Source organism: Podarcis raffonei, chromosome 3 (assembly GCF_027172205.1).
Source record: "Podarcis raffonei isolate rPodRaf1 chromosome 3, rPodRaf1.pri, whole genome shotgun sequence".
In the NCBI taxonomy this organism is placed as follows: Eukaryota; Metazoa; Chordata; class Lepidosauria; order Squamata; family Lacertidae; genus Podarcis; species Podarcis raffonei.
In genome coordinates, this window is record NC_070604.1 from 108763069 (window position 1) to 108781187 (window position 18119).

General features: G+C 43.6%; 1 non-coding gene across 1 annotated transcript; it reads left to right on the forward strand.

The window, feature by feature from the left end:
* On the forward strand, positions 1 to 73 carry TRNAV-CAC (transfer RNA valine (anticodon CAC)). Its single transcript has one exon. It is a non-coding gene; the product is annotated as a tRNA-Val (tRNA).
* Positions 74 to 18119: the final 18046 nt, after the last annotated feature.

Consider the following 18119-nt stretch of genomic DNA (forward strand, 5'->3'; position numbering starts at 1 on the left):
GTTTCTGTAGTGTAGTGGTTATCACGTTCGCCTCACATGCGAAAGGTCCCCGGTTCAAAACCAGGCAGAAACAGCCTTACATACATTTTCCTGCCAACCTAGCAGTTCGAAAGCATGTCAAAGTGCAAGTAGATAAATAGGTACTGCTCCGGCGGGAAGTAAACGGCGTTTCCGTGTGCAGCTCTGGTTCGCCAGAAGCAGCTTAGTCATGCTGGCCACATGACCCGGAAGCTGTACGCCGGCTCCCTTGGCCAATAAAGCGAGATGAGCGCCGCAACCTCAGTCGGCCACGACTGGACCTAATGGTCAGGGGTCCCTTTACCTTCACTATATATATATATATATATATATATATATATATATATATATATAATTGTTGCAAACCACTTTGATTTCTTTAAAAAATGTAATTGCAGTGTACAAGTATGGAAAATAAATGAATAAATGACTTATGAAGACACTCCCTTGCTGAGTCCTGCAGACTTGGTTCCTGATGGACAGCTCCCCACCTGGTCTCTGTCCCTCTGTTCTCATTTTGTGCTTTTTTTATGTTGTGAACCGCCCTGCGATCTCCAAATGATGGGTGGTGTACAAATTTCATTCATTCATTCATTCATTCATAGTACCTGCTGCCATGTGTCATATCATGATGGACATCTCCAGCTAATTCACATCTCTTTAAATTCTCAGGAGCACCCACTTCTGCTTTTTAAAGTATATTCTCCTCCTGTGTGTGCCTTCACTCATGTTACCAGGATGGCAGAGTTGGGCATCACCCTTAGGGGAAGACATGGTATAGGTGCCTAAGATACAGCTCATGCTCAGCTTCACAACTGAACTAGTAATAGGTATATATACAACTGCCTTAAACAGTGGCTCACCCATCAGTTTTGGCCCTTCTTTCTGTGCCTTCATTTTTTGCCTTCATTGGTTTGCCTTCATTTTTTAATTTATAAAAGTACTGCCTGAACATTTCCCCCTTCACTCATCCCCCTTTTCACTGAAAATTTGATTTATTTATTTTTAAAGGTACAAAACTACTATTTGGGCTTTTTCTAGAGCAGGGCAGCCAGCCAGTGTTATGTACAACAGTTTTCTGGTTTCAGACTTCCAGAATCCTTCCCTAACCCCACAACCCACAAGTTAAAGTTTGCTTGGATTGACTTACAGTGTGGGCATTTCCAGAGCAATCCCCCAAAATGAAATGTTTGTCTTGACCCTTAGATTGCTTTCTGTTTGGAAGAGCCCTTGTACATTCGACAGCATGATCTTCTGCTGCAAGCTGCAAGCACCCAACGCCCTCTAACTTTTAAAAGTATGCTGCTGCCCTTTTCAAAACATCCCTCCCTCTCTTCTCCAAAGGGTTAAGCACTTTATTTAGATGGGTTTGTTGGTTACGTTATAGTGCTTTGCTTGTTCTGAGAATTAATGAAAGATAAGCTAAAAGTTCATTTATAAGAGTATTAAAGGATAATTATGATGGAGTAAATGCAGAGGGTCAAAAAGCATTATGATGAACAGCTACATAACATACCGCTTGGGAAACTGGCTAAAACATATCTAGTAATAATACTAAATACCCACCTTTGGATTCCATCAGATGGGGCATTCTTCCATTTTATATTTTATTTTTATCATTAAACTCTTCCTTTGCTTCCTCCCCCCCCCCCAATTTTAATTTAAAGTGAGCTATTTGGAATTTTCTCTTCATCTGCCCATCATGATAACTCAGCCTCTGCGACTTAAATTAAAGTTGAAGGCAGGATCGCGAATATGTGACCTTTTAATATCAACAAAATAATAAAAAAGATTTGGGTAGGAAATCTGTTTCAATCAGATTAGAAGAAAAGTGGGTAAAGCTGATTACAAGCCCACTAAACACAGCATTTGGGCAGAGTGTTTGTTCAGGAACAATAGTGTTAATTCCACTCTAACAAGAATTATCAGGGAAATCAATAATTAATGGAAACCTGTTATTAACTTGCAAAGTTAGGTGTAGGGAAAGTGAAGGGGAAAAATGGACTGCCCTGTTTTAGCGTGACCTATTAGATGGATAAACTCCAAACAGCATTGTAGGCGAGGAGGGGGGGCAGCGAGATGCTGGGCCCCTTCAGGCTGCTGTAGACCCTTTCCCTGAATATTCAGCTTTCATTTTTTAAGAGAAAGGCCTTTTACTCGTGGGGATGTATGGAAAGATATATAGGCTCTGTATTCAAGCCAGTTGACTAAGTGAAAAAGCCACTGTACTAGGTTGGCTGACAAACACTAAAACCCCCCAACATATTTTAAAATGTGTATGTGTGTGTGTAATTATAAAAGTCCCACAAATTGTCTGAAAATGGATTTAATTTCAGATAGGCTTTTTGGGGTGGGACATGGGTTGCTGTCAATAAGCCAAAATTTATTTCTGGCCACCCTCTTACAGCTGCTCTTGAAACTTCTCAGTTCTACATATTTGCTAATGAGGGATGGAAGAACCTGCAAGTTATGCCTGGCTTCTTTTGCAAATACACAGTTAAAAATGTGGAACTGGCATGGTTACAGGGGCCACATAATATTCATTCTGCTCTTCGAAGAAACCCATATTTTAATACACCCTTTGGAACTCCCTGCTGTTGACATCAGACAAGCACCTCCTCTGCATACTAATTGGTGTATTTTTGTCCAGACAAGGCTATCCAAACATGTAGAAGATGATACATGTTTTAATCTGTTTTTAGCTTAACTGCGACATTTTACTTTTGAATATTTTAAACACCTGTTTTTAACTTTGTTCAATTTTTGGAGTGTCTCAATTCCCAGTACTTTTAATATAACACATTTTCATTGGATGCTTGATCATGAGAGAATGGCCAAGCACCCAGTGATAATACATGTAGATGCTTTTGCTTTTTCTGAACGTAGGCTCAGCTCCAAATGTGATGGGCCTTTGGCTAAGTTTCCTCGGGTGGGTCCCCTCTTAGACTGGTGGGTCTTCATCTGCAGGCTCCCCTGGCAGTGGCAGGTAGCTGTTTAAATACCCAAGATTGCTCCAAAGCAATGCTATGTCGGGGAGTATTGTGGGAAACCCTCACACCTAATGTCTGTAAGCCAATGGTCAGGGCCCAGGGCAGGCATCAGCACCAGAAGGCCCTACCAGGATGCTGGGGACCTGGCAGCTGCCCAAGGGTGCTTGGTGCTGGTATCTGAATGAACGTGTGCAATTAGGGGAGCCTTATTGGAAAACACGCAGGGGAAAGTGCTGCAAACCGGAAGGTCGCTGGCTCACTTCTCATCTTGGCCACTGGCTAATTTCAGACATTCTCTAAAGGCCAGATTGTACATTACCATAAATGCATCGCCTGCTGCCACCCGGCATCATCTCATGGCTCCTGGATATGTTTTAAATTGGAACAGGATCACAATATCATGTCATCACGCTGAGTGTTTCCTTGTCCCACCTCTGCTAGTCTGACTGCCACTTGAGGCAGGGAGGGAAATAAATCTGGCCAGGACCTGGTGATTATTGGCTTGCGGTAACACAAGAGGCAGACTTTTTCACTGGCAGCACAGGTGTTATGGAACGCACTCCCTGCTGAAATACAAGACATCACATCTGTGTTGACGTTCCTCCAGCTTTTGAAGACACACCTCTTTGCCCAGGCAATCCCTTGATCGCTCAATCTATCCTTTTTTGAAATTGCTCCATTGTTTTAAAGGGATTTCATTACTGCGTATTTTAATTATAGAAATTTACATTTTACTCTTTGTATGACTTTTTAAATATTTTGTAAACTGCTTGGAAGCCTATTTTGGCATCAAGCAGTGTATACATTAATAAATAATAGCGATGCTGAGTGTGATGGTGTCACATTGTGCACCTGCTTTCACTAAACTTTGCTGGGAAATGTGGGAAGAAAACATGAGCCATAAGCAGCCTTATTTGGCTCTTAGAATGAATATGGCAATAGAGGGGGAGTAATATTGGCCTGGGACGTGGGTGGCACTGTGGGTTAAACCACAGAGCCTAGGGCTTGCCGATCAGAAGGTTGGCGGTTCGAATCCCTGCGACGGGGTGAGCTCCTGTTGCTCGGTCCCTGCTCCTGCCAACCTAGCAGTTCGAAAGCACATCAAAATGCAAGTAGATAAATAGGTACCACTCCGGCAGGAAGGTAAACGGCGTTTCCGTGCGCTGCTCTGGTTCGCCAGAAGTGGCTTAGTCATGCTGGCCACAAGACCCAGAAGCTGTACGCCGGCTCCCTCGGCCAGTAAAGCGAGATGAGTGCCGCAACCCCAGAGTCGGCCACGACTGGACCTAATGGTCAGGGGTCCCTTTACCTTAATATTGGCCTACCTATTGTAAAGATTACTAAGCGGCATACAGATCACTTTGAACACTCATCGCGTACTATATATAAATATTTCACTTTACTGTAGTGCTAAGGAAAGCTGGACTAGAACTTAAGAGATTTAGGGTGGTGTTATACTAAGAAGTCCAGAAAGTGTGGTGGTGGGACGTCTTTGCTCTAGAGGGATGGGGGACCCCCTGGTACAGATTTAGAAGGACAGAGAGTGGCAAGCAGAAATTCTTGCTCCGATGAAATAATTAGTGCCAAGTAGGATTCCACCCCGAGGCTCAAATGGCCACTCAGCCGACTGCAAAAATAAAACAAGAGGAGCTTCCTGAAAGAAAGGTGAAATGAAAATGAAATAGACCCATGAGTATTGAGACTGTTCTGTATAAATAGCTATGAAAAATTCTGTAGGAGAATGACAGAAGCGATTGTGCTCTGGGCTAGCCTAGTGATGCTAAACACCACATATAATGCTCGATGCTGTAAAGCAAGGAAGACTTAATGTTCGGGGAGGAGGGGGGTAGACGAGCCCTTATTACAATCTGTCCTGTCTTCTGACATGGTTAAGTGCCCTCGTAACAGGTTTCTTTCTTTTTTTGTTGTGGGAGTTAAAGTGGCATGTGTAAAAGCATGTGAATTGATCCCAGCTTCACCAGCTTCCCCTCCCCATGCTGGCCCCTTTTGATAAAAACAGCCTCATCTGTCCTTTGCATATGGTGTGTGTGTGTGTGTGTGTGTGTGTGTGTGTGTGTGTGTGTAAGAACAACGCGTGTGACTTGTCATTGGAGTAGGTCATTGCAACCAGATGCCAAACAGATAATAGTTTGGGGAAGACAATATACTTCCAGATTATACAGATGTTCTGTACAAGGGAGATGAGCTTGCATTTGCAAACAAAATAAATAAAAAATTGTTGCTCTCCGACTACACATGCCTATTTGCTTCACCGAAGCTTTCTCCAAGAGAACCTCTCAAGAGCTGAGCTGCCGTCCTAGAAGGTGGAATGCATTCTTCACATACAAAATCTCCCATATTTGATCCTTACCCACAACTACAGGCACATGTGACTTGAGAGCCTTGTCTAGTCCTCTCCTTGTCCCATACATCAGGCAAGCAGAGAGATGCTGCTACCTGCCTACTCACCCTCTGGAAGCATTTTGTTTTCTTTAGTTTTGGAAGAGAGGAGCAAAGAAGGAATTTCTGACTGTTTTCTTTTTTGATTCTTTAAACTATTCATGCTTATGTTGAGCAGGAACAACAAGCTATATCAGAAACAGCAAGGCTGGAAAACAGCAGGGAGCAGCCTCCTTGTTCTTACCTCCAGAAAACTGAGGTACCGAGAGGCTAACAGATAGCTCAAGGTGCCTGGAAGTGGTTCATGGAGCTAATGTGTTTCAGGAGTCCGGAGGTTTTTTATACATGTGGAACCTCACTCTATCATTTGTAAGACAAGCAAGAACCACCATATCATCAATAAACATGTATGCACCAGTTCCATTCAGGGCCAAAAGGAGCAAGAACCCCTTCCCCTCTTTGCTGAGTTACAGTTAGGAAAGTTGATGAACGGATACCAGAATTTGCTTGTCTTCTCCTTCCCTGTGCATTCCTTTTTCCTTTCATGTTGTGTCTTTTAGGTCGTGAACCTGTGGTCAGGAATTAACTTGCTTGTATCTTGAACACACTTACCAGGGAAAATGCCCTACTATGTATAGTGGGACTTACACCTGGGTAAAAGGGACGTGGGTGGTGCTGTGGGTTAAACCACAGAGCCTAGGGCTTGCCGATCAGAAGGTCGGCGGTTTGAATCCCCGTGATGGGGTGAGCTCCCATTGCTTGGTCCCTGCTCCTGCCAACCTAGCAGTTTGAAAGCACAAAGTGCAAGTAGATAAATGGGTACTGCTCCGGCGGGAAGGTAAACGGCGTTTCTGTGCACTGCTCTGGTTCGCCAGAAGTGGCTTAGTCATGCTGGCCTCATGACCTGGAAGCTGTACGCCAGCTCCCTCGGCCAGTAAAGCGAGATGAGCGCCGCAACCCCAGAGTCATCCGTGACTGGACCTAACGGTCAGGGGTCCCTTTACCTTTACATCTGGATAAACATGCATAGTTTGTATTGTTTTTAGGAACTTTTAGGCACATTATTATTATTATTAATCACTGTGTTCTGTTGATACCACTCAGTTTGATACTGAAGGTTATACAGACCTCCACTAGTGATGTCATGATTGCCCTTTAGCATAAAGCAGCATTTCCTGCCAGACTTTTTTTGGGTGGGGGGCTGGCCTCTCAACACCACTCTCCCCACTGACCATTCCCTTGCTGTTTTCCTCCGGCGGCAATCTACACAATTGCTCAGAGGGAGAGTGCAAGGCAAGGGGCAGCTGTTGCTCCTTCAGCACATAAGAAGAGCCCTGCTGGATCAGGCCGAAGGTCAATCCGGTCCAGCTCTCTGTTTCCATAGTGACCAACTGGATGCAAACCCACAAACAGAACCTGAGCTCAGCAACATCCTCCCCAGTTGCAATTTCCAGTAACTGTTACTCCAAAGCATTCTGCCTCTGACACTGGAAGTTGGTCTTTTCCCTGCTTGAACGTTTGGAGAGGGCAAGCGAATGGGCTGTACCAGTGAGGAAGAGGAAGAGGAAGAGCAGTGCCATGAGGTTGCTGCGGATGGACTTCTGCTGGGGATGGACGTTGTCAGGTGTCTAGCAATGGCGGCTTGTAGTATCAGCTTTGGCATAAGGAGTTGGAAACTGAAACATTCTCATGAGCCTTTGTAAATTATCAAAAGTCATTAGAGGTCCTAAGACCCTTTGATGTTCTGAAACTAGGAGCCATTATCACTGGCTCAGTGTAGGCATTACTGCTGTCACACAGTGTGTGAAAATCAAGGCGCCACCCATGGGGTGAAAAACTGGCATTTCAGTTGACCAGGAGACACCATTCATTTTGCAAATCTCTTCGCTAACTGATTGGTTTACTTGATTAGAAAGCTGGACGAAGAAGCCATTATCTGGGGCTAGGAAATAGAATCAATCTGATTATTCGAAGCTGCCTTTCCTCTGGAATGCATAAACACCAAGCTGTTTGTGTCAAATGGGGACAAAAGAGTGGGAAGCACAATGTAAGGGACGAAATCCTCCGATGTCGTAAGTCCCGTGGAGATGCCATAGAGGGAATGGTCTGATCGTGGGGAAAGGGTGGGAGGATCTCAGAGAGCTGGGGCTTGAGGACTCCAGGGAGGGTGCCAGCGGCTTGCAGGAGGCAAAATAAGCCCTCACCCCCCAAAAATGTCAGAACCTGAGGAGGCAGGGAGTGAGCTAGAGAGTAAGGAGCTGGATCCAGGGGAGGGACCAAGTGTTCTGAGAAGTGTTCTGCCACTGCATTTTATATTTTATTTCATAAAATGTATATAGTTGAAGTTAGTTGTTGTTGTTGTTTAGTCGTTTAGTCGTGTCCGACTCTTCGTGACCCCATGGACCAGAGCACGCCAGGCACTCCTGTCTTCCACTGCCTCCCGCAGTTTGGTCAAACTCATGCTGGCAGCTTCGAGAACACTGTCCAACCAGCTCGTCCTCTGTCGTCCCCTTCTCCTTGTGCCCTCCATCTTTCCCAACATCAGGGTCTTTTCCAGGGAGTCTTCTCTTCTCATGAGGTGGCCAAAGTATTGGAGCCTCAGCTTCAGGATCTGTCCTTCCAGTGAGCGCTCAGGGCTGATTTCCTTAAGGATGGATAGGTTTGATCTTCTTGCAGTCCATGGGACTCTCAAGAGTCTCCTCCAGCACCATAATTCAAAAGCATCAATTCTTCGGCGATCAGCTTTCTTTATGGTCCAGCTCTCACTTCCATACATCACTACTGGGAAAACCATAGCTTTAACTATACGGACCTTTGTTGGCAAGGTGATGTCTCTGCTTTTTAAGATGCTGTCTAGGTTTGTCATTGCTTTTCTCCCAAGAAGCAGGCGTCTTTTAATTTCGTGACTGCTCTCACCATCTGCAGTGATCATGAAGGCCAAGAAAGTTGAAGTTAGTAATGCAGCTAAATACCAATTGCTAGAAACCACAGGAAGAGAGAGTGCTCTTGTGCTTGGACCCTGCTTGCAGGTTTCGAACAGGCAACTGATGGATCACTGTGAGGAGAAAATGGTGGACTGGATGGGCCATTGGCCTTAAGAACCTAAAAAGAGTCCTGTGGAACAAGCAAATAGTACTACTTCCCCCACCCCTGCAATCAACATGTGATATACACCATCAAGCCGCACTGAAATGAATGGGAAGGGATTGCACAAGAATAGAATAACGTTCTTGCCTACATTTGGGTCATTTCAACTGGGCTTGCCCAGGACCATTCTCAGTCTCATTTTCTGCTACCTTTAATGGCATTCAAAAACTGCCAGCTGATGTAGCTGCTCCACGATCACATAGTTGGAAGGGGTCTTGCCAGGCTACTTAGGGTGACTGGTTTATTCAGCAGCTATCCTAATCTCTTTATGTGGTGGTTAGACTATGTCTGATCTTTATTGAGCAGCCATTCTGATTTGTTTGTGGGGTGGTTATATGACAGCAGGCTTTCATCTTGATTTGCTTATGGGGTGTTTACACATCTTCCCACTAATCACCCATTGGTCCTATGCTTTTCAGTGCATTTCTCTGTCACTTTTCAAGACACAAGGATTCTGTCTTTTAAAAAGTAGCTTTGTTCCATTAAGGCCACAGAACAGTTTAATCCACTGTAAGTGCTCAAACCTAAAGTTCTGGTGTGCGCTTGAATCCATCCTGCAACATACTAACAGCCTGGAGTTACCTCTAGGTCAATCCCGTGCGTAATGCAGAGCATACACAAAAGATGGCTAGCCAGCTTTTGCTTGAAGAGCCACCATCCTTCTAGGTAACTGTTTCCATTATTCCACTGACCATCAAGGAGTTTCTCCTTATATTCAACTGACATCTACCATCCTGTTACTTAAGCCCTTTAGATCTAGTCCCGTCCTCTGGGGCAGCAGAGAACATGTCTTTGCCCTATTTTATATGATAGTCCTTTGTGTATTTAAAAAGTACTATTGCGTCCCTCCACATTCTTCTCCTCCAAGCTAAACATTCCCAGCATCTTCAGCCTTGGTTTGCATAGTGCTGGCCATCTCCATTGTGCTCTTCTGAGCCCGTTGCAATTTGTCTATATCCTCCTTGAAGGGGTGTGGGTGGTGCTGTGGTCCAAACTACTGAGCCTCTTGGGCTTGCCGATCGGAAGGTCGGCGGTTCAAATCCCCACAACGGGGTGAGCTCCCATTGCTCTGTCCCAGCTTCTGCCAACTTAGCAGTTCAAAAGCACACCACTGCAAGTAGATAAATAGGTACCGCTGCGGCGGGAAGGTAACTGGTGTTTCCGTGTGCCCTGGCTTCCATCACAATGTCCCGTTGCACCAGAAGTGGTTTAGTCATGCTGGCCACGACCTGGAAAACTGTCTGTGGACAAATGCTGGCTCTCTTGGCCTGAAGCAAGATGAACGTCACACCCCATAGTCACTTCTGACTGGACTTAACCGTCCAGGGGTCCTTTAACCTTTTTAAAAAATATCCTCCTTAAAGTGCTCCAGATAATGTTTGACTTGCACAAAAAGTAGTGATACTAAATCCTTAGGAACTTTGGTTCTACTGATTTGTGCTTGGATCACTTCTGAGTCATGACACATGTCAGCAGAGACCTTTGTGATCATATTCTGCAGAATGTGTGTGATACCATTAACGTACTGGAGCGGTAAAGCTGGTACCAGTTTTAGAACAAGGATGGCAGGCAGCAAGAATATAAGGTGCACAGACTTCCTGGTGCTTCTTCCAGCTTCTTAAAAAGTCTGCAGTGATCATCACTGACCAGAGGTCTCGGCAGCTGCCTGAAATGTAAATGGGATGCCCTTCCCTCCTTGCAAGGATTTTGTGAGCGGAGGTTTGCCCCTAAGAAACAGCATGCAGATTGTGCCGCAGTGTCAGTTCCTTGACAATCGGTGACACTCGAAGCTTTCAGCAAAAAGAACAGATTGAAGACAGATTGCACGGATGATGTGCTGTGGTGCTACATAGATAGGGAGTGGCTACAGAGATATTTAATCATTCAACATTAACACAAGACATCTGTCACCATGCTCAGCAGTGATGGGGCTTTGCTGCAGCTTGGAGCAAAAACAATATGTTCTGGACCTCATAATCACTTGAGGGGAAATTCTACTTTTGCAAAGAGTTCTCTTAAGCGAACAGTATAAATCTGTATATTTTATTATAGCAATCCCAACTCAAATCCTTCAATAAATGGAGTTGTTATTAATGTGCAGCTGTTAAATAACAAAAAAGCAATAACAGATGAATCCCTGAATAATCATGCTGATCTCAAATGGTATGAACAAGGAACCAAAATAAATGCCTACATATTTTTATTATTGTTTTCCATACATGTTTCAGTTTCCCCCCAAATCCTTGTTTCTTAATTCCTCTCTCCCAAATGTCTCATTCTGTAATTTAAATTGTTACGTGTGTTTGCTTGTTTGTTTCAGTATTCATATACCACCTTTCTATGATGATGTGTACTCAAGGCAGCGTACAGAATGTGCGTGTATAATGACCAAAATACCCCTTAAAAATAACAACACCTAAAATACAGTCCTAATAAGAAAGCTTAGGCAAATGACAGAAAACAAGACCATAAAATGCATAATCGAAAAGGTTCAAAATAAATGATGCCTTAAGAATAGATTTTGAGATTTCGATATTTTATGGATTCAAGCACAGAAGTAAAATGAGATGGCTACAAGCCCAGTTAAGAACTACACCTTTAGAAAAGACATGTTTTGAGATGTTCTGAATTAACTTTGCTCCCCAGATGGTTTAGGCTGGTACATAAATTTCTGAGAACATGTCAGTTATTTAGTAGCATACTGTAGGTACAGCTACCATACTGCAAGTCTTGTGACTTCATCCTATGCATTCTCCATCAAAAAGCACACTGATGAATGTGTCATCGAAATATTCTCATGACTGTATTCCTTGCATGAGGACCCCCTGCCCCTACTAACAGTGCTACAGATGTGTATTATTAATTTGTTTCATTTCTAAAAGCAGTTTAACAATGGAAACATATATAAAAACATTTTCAAATCCAATACAGGTGCAGACTTGGATAAAAATCTCCACTTTAAAAAACTTGTTGGGAAAGCCAGGTCCTCAACAGGTAGGCTCTGAGATGGCCCCTATCAAAAAAGCAGTGGGAGGGAGTTCAAGAGGGTAGGTGCTGTTACATTAAAGGCCCAGTTCCTACATTGTATGGAACAAACCACCTGGTGAAATGGTGTCTATAGGAGGCCCTCTCCTGCAGAAAGAATCATTCAGTTGACTATGAACAAGGTAAAATGACATTTCAGGTAAAGGCAAAGGTAAAGGTAAAGTACCCCTAGATAGTTAAGTCCAGTCTAAGGCAACTATGGGGTTGCGGCACTCATCATGCTTTCATGCCGAGCTAGCTGGTGTTTGTGCACAGACAGCTTTCCAGTTCATGTGGCCAGTATGACTAAACTGCATCTGGTGCAATGGAACACCGTGATGGAAACCAGAGCACATGGAAATGCCGTTTACCTTCCTGCTGCAGTGGTACCTATTTATCTACTTGCACTGGTGTGCTTTGAAACTTCTAGATTGGCAGGAGCTGGGACAGAGCAACGGGAGCTCACTCCATCACAGGGATTTGAACCGCTGACCTTCCGATCAGCAAGCCCAAGAGGCTCAGTGGTTTAGACCACAGCGCCGTCCCAAGCATGCCAGTACCAGCACTTTGAACTTAGCCCAGTCGCTATCTGCAATTCTTTCACTAGCAGCTTAACATAATGGTGTCTCCAGCGAGCAATTCAGCTGCTGCATTTCTGAGTCAACTTCAGGAGCAGCCCCACATAAGAGTAAAAGCCACTTCTGGAACTATAGCAGAATATAGTGCAAGTTTACCACTCCATTCCATATTATTTGCAAATGGATTCCCCCCCCCCCGAAAGCAAATAATATGGAAGTTAGCACCAAACTTGCAGTATTTTGCACTATTGTTCTAGAAATGGCTTTTACATTGTGTGAAAGCTCGAACGTAATGTGGAACTTAACAGTCAGAGAAACATTGCGAAAACAGAATAAACTGCCAAGTGAATGTAGCCTTGGATATGGAAAACAGTCCACTAGTTTTCCTGATTATATTACTAGTACTTCTGCCCTGCTTTTTCATGTTTCTTTCTGATTGCAGTACCTGCTGGGTTATAGAACTGTGGCTTTTTGACTGGTATATGAGCATGCCATGCTAAGTTCCATTCATACCAGTGGGCGTGGTGTGGCACAACAAATATTATTGGACAATATTGCTACTCCCCTATGCTTTCAGCACACACCTGCTTCTGTTTCCCTGTGAGTCACCCATGAAAACAGCAGGAATGAACTGTATGTAGGTATACCACCTCAAATTCCATCTCTGTACACCCACGATATTCTGCGTTAACGGGGGTTGCAAACGGTTTTCTTTCTGGAAGGAATTAACATGGAAATGAGCACTAAACTTCCACTATATTCTGCTAGATTTATGGAAGTGGCTTTTACGTTGTGTGAAAACTCACATTTAATGCAGAAATTAACAGTTATAGATATGCTGGGGAAACAGAATAAACTGCTGTGTGAAGGTAGCTAAGGTCTGCTTCTGCCTCTCTGGCATCGTTTTGACTTCTCAAACGGTGATGCAGGATTCCTCACCTCACCAACCATTTAAGGCTCCATTCTCCACTGTAAACAGATATAAGGTGAACATTGAGGGTAAAGGTAAAGGGACCCCTGACCATTAGGTCCAGTCGTGACCGACTCTGGGGTTGCGGCGCTCATCTCACTTTATTGACCGAGGGAGCCGGCGTACAGCTTCCAGGTCATGTGGCCAGCATGACTAAGCCGCTTCTGGCGAACCAGAGCAGCACACGGAAACGCCGTTTACCTTCCCACCAGAGTGGTACCTATTAATCTACTCGCACTTTGACATGCTTTCGAACTGCTAGGTTGGCAGGAACAGAGACCGAGCAATGGGAGCTCACCCCATCGCAGGGATTCGAACCACCGACCTTCTGATCGGCAAGTCCTAGGCTCTGTGGTTTAACCCACAGCGCCACCTGCGTCCGAAACATCGAGGGTGGTTACTCACAAATGTTAGTGTGAGATTCTGTTATAGGGTTCTGGCTTTTGAAAATGTTGTTAGCTTTCAGCAGTCTGCAGTAGTCTACATTTATGTTATTTTGATGAAGTCAAAGCGATATTCATCTTTCTTGGGAGCTGTCCAAGGCTCTGCACAATCTGAGCCATCCTTGGCAGCTTGAAACCTGTTCTCCTTACTTGGTTTTTTGATGCTGGATGACCCATGGCCTGGGTCTGTACCCTCCAGGTCTTGTAAAGTTTCCTGTGGGCTCATTCTTTCTTGAGTAGGGTACAATCCTGTACAGCTGCTATTCATTTCACATGTTTATTTGGCTACTCTTTTTACAGTGCCCCTCCCATTTTACCCTCACAACAACCATGTGAGGTTGCTTAGGTTGAGATTTAGCAGCTGGCCTGAACACCAACCAGAAAGATTAATGGTTGAATGGGAATTTGAACCCATGCCTAAATCCAACTCTGAACGTGGCAGCTTCTCTGCCTTGGATTGGGCCCTAACATGTGCTTGAACCCCTCAATAATTTTTGCAGTCCCAAGCAGGCAATGAAACAGGACATCTATTGAGCCCTTGGTGGGCTGACATACATGGTTGGTGAGGGGGGCGGGTTGTAAGTCTTGTGTTATATCCATTTTAGAGATTGATCAGCTGAGGCAAAGAGATTTTAACTTTTCTATGAAAACTATCAGTGAAGTTGAAAGCAGGCACTGGATGAAATCAAGTAAACCTCCTTAACTTCTTGTCTCCCATAATTAGGAAGAAAATTTTTCCCACTGAAAATAATTAAAGATGGCACCTATATAGCTGTAGTACCAGAAGGAGTTTAGTCCTTGAAAGCAATGATGCACAACTGTTAACTCAAGTTTGGGTGTCAGTCTGCATTTGGAAGAAGATGACAGCCATTGGTGAATTCTAAATGCGACAGGGTGCTTCTTTATCTTATGGTCATATGTCTATTTTAATTTTTAGATGGGTTAACTTTCCCCCCCACTCCAAGCCATACTTTGCAACAGGGGGCTTCCCTCTGAAAATTAATACCATATGGTAAGCTATTCAAGCTATCAAACTTGGATAGTAATTAATATAGAAATACTTCTGTGGATGCTTTGTAACCCGGTGTGTGCCAATTAGAGATGGGTGAACTGGCCTGGAAATAGTAAAGGATCAGACATGCTTTAACCCAGATTTCTAACTGTGCTGAATTCTGTGCCAGGCAGCTCTTAGAAAGCGTAGATCTGTGCCTCTTAATCCCCCTGCCCATTACTCAGGGTAAACTCAATTGAGTATGGCAAATGGTTTTCAACCCGTACTCCAGACCACTTAAATTGCTGGGTATCTCAACACACCACAACTTTGTCCTTTGGTGCTGGCATCATCAAACATCATCATCAGCATCATAATGAGGCCCTGGGCCAGGCTGCTAAGAAGGGCTCTTTATTATTTATTAAATTTCAATACTGCTCTTCATCGAAGGATCAGAGGGCAGCTTACAATATAAAAACAGAAGAAAATGCATGCTATAGTAATGAACACCCCCACCCCATAAGAGGAATACTTTTGCCTGATGCCTAAAGATATGCAATGAAGTTGCCAGGCTTGCTTCCCTGGAGAGTGCCTCATGGAGGAGGCACAGAAAGAAGAGCCTCCAGATCACCCTCTTCCTGCCCAGTTGAGAAAACATGGTCCAGATGTGTTGGACTGATGACATGTTGGGACAGCCCCATGGTTATGAAGTCCTGAGCCACCCTAGAGACTTTTGCCTTGGCATGGATGTTGAAGTCCCCCAGAACCAGCCGTCTGAGATTCCTCAGCACCATTTCTGATGGCCACCAACTTGGATGGCTGTAAAAGAGAATTAGACAGAGGCCAGAGATATCTAGTCTGCTGCCACATGCCTGGTCATCTGTATTTCTGTTTCCCTGGGTTAGGGGTTATATACTGGTGGTGGTGTTCTGTGACTGGGTGTTGAGTTACACCATTCCCTATGCTCTCTCGTGGTGATGTGGGCAGGGTGGTCATGAATGAGGAGGAGAAGCTATTTCCTTCCCTCCCACTGAAGTTTGGAAGAGGGAAATTTTATGCAGCAATTCTGAGGCTGATTTAAAGTTCAATAATCAAAAGAGCTGTAGTCACATAAGGATATAAGGTAACACAAAAGTGGTGCCATGGATGTCTTACTACAATTTTTCCCATTTTAGCCACCTGAGATCTTCTTTTAGCATATCTGTCGTGGGTGGCCTCATAGGCTGTGTTTTGCCAGCGTTTGTGGCTGGGGCTGATGGGAGTTGTAGTCCAAAACATCTGGAGGGCACCAGATTGGTGGAGGCTGCTTTATAGGCTGATATTTCACTCTTTTGATTAATTTCATTAAAAATGTTGGCCAGAGCTTACACTGGATTAGCAACCATTAGCATCTCATCACTGCATACTGTACAATTATCTGTTCCATTTTTTTAATTGATTAATTATAAGCCACTGTTATGATATTATTCTGAAATGTATTTGGTGACAGATGTTCACTAAAAAGGGGACATAGCAATAGGAAAAATACGTATGTTTTCCTCTCTTTTGAGAGTTTAAACATTTTAAAGTACAATTTATGTGCTTGCCCAAGAGAATTGTACAAATTCTTGCGCTATCTCTGGAAAGAGAGCTTTAAGGATTCTCTGCTTTGTCAAAGTCTTGAACGTGTTCTTTTATTTCCTTCTTTAATTATCATCTTTCTCTGTATCTGATACTATCTCTAAATTTCCTGCACTTAACAGCTAAACTGACTATTAGCTTGTGCTGCTAAATTTACTGGAAGACACAGGAATGTCACAATAGCAACAGTTTCGTTCACAGTCTAAAATGGGCAAACAAGGAAGGGATGAAGACTAACAGCTTGGAGGGCAGGCTGGCTACTGCCAAGTAGCAAGGCAAAGTCCTGATTTTCAGGACCTTGGAAAGCTCTCGTTTAAGAGATATGATGCCTCAGAGTCCCCTGGGGACTGACACAGAACACCCTACTTGTCCAGAGTTTCTGTGCTCTTTCTGAAGCCGTTTTGCTCCTTTTGGAGGATGTTGATTTAATGAATATGGCAGCTATTGTATGTGGCTCCTTCTTTGGTGCTTATATTTTCTTTTTTCCATTTTAATGAGAGGCTCACTAATGAGCTTGATGGTTTCTGTTTAAATTAGCACATTTGGAAGGAGTGATCAAAATAATAAGTTGAGGCAATTGGACAAGCATAGTGCACTAAAATAATAGCTCTTTTGCAGAGATAACTGAAGTGGACATCCTTTTAGCTAGTTTGCAGCTTATCACAGCTGGAGTTCCACTACTCGGTTCTGCCGTGTGGCCAGGTCTTCCCACCAGCCCACCAAGTTGCAGCTCCTGTTGTCCTTTCAATTAACTCTAATTAGGTATAAGCAAGTGCAAATAATTGCTATGTCCAAAGCTAATTTAGTACTTGTGCTATATTTAATTTACAAGTGATGCTGGACTTTGACTGAAAGACTAATGGAGATCCCTCCATTGACTTCAGAGTATTTTGTAGAGGGTCCCTTGGTAAATAGAGACTGAATTCAGGAAGGCAAGAGTCTCTTTATTTTGAAGGGTTTCAGGTGGTTAAATAATTTGGCTCACCAGCTGTTTATTTTAAGCAAGCATAATTTACAATGGCTGGCAAAACACTTGGATTATCGAATGATTTAAGGAGTTGGATATATGACTTATGAAGTGCTGTACATAATTAATCCTACAAGGGGGACTTTGAATTTACATTCAGTGGCTTCTAATCATTATGGCTATATTGTACCTGAACTGTCAGACACATTGTTATGCCTTTGAATACCACTTGCTGGGAAAGGCAGGTGGGCAGTGTGCTGTGGCATCCATGTCCATCTTTCAGGCTTCCCAGAGGCATCTGGTTGGCCACAGTGGACTTCTTCCATTGTGCAATTTGCAAGATAGCATACATCATTTCAGGTTGTGCTTATGTAACTATTTTTGATATGATTCTTAATGTTTGTTTGGTCATTACTAAGTGTCTCTGAAGGGACTCACGGCAAAGGCAGTGGCAGAGACAAGTAATATATACACATAAACCATTAATAGTGTTTTGTCTAAATAAAATGATTTTTATACATTACTAAAATTAAATCATTATCACATACAGTGGTACCTCGGGTTACAGACCCTTCAGGTTACAGACTCCGCTAACCTAGAAATAGTACCTCGGGTTAAGAACTTTGCTTCAGGATGAGAACAGAAATTGTGCTCCGGTGGCATGGTGGCAGCAGGAGGCCCTATTAGCTAAAGTGGTGCTTCAGGTTAAGAACAGTTTCAGGTTAAGAATGGACTTCCAGAACGAATTAAGTTCTTAACCCGAGGTACCACTGTAGTAACATATGAGCACCACCAAATTCTCAGCTGTAGAGAAACAATCTGACTCTTAAATTTGGTCTTGTTGGAATTAGCTGTGCCTTCTCCACCTCTAAACCTGAGGAACTTCATATATTATTTCAAATAATTTCACCACCCAGCTGTTTCCAGAGCTACCTAAATGCCCCACTGGGCCTGTGTTCTATGAAGTAGCT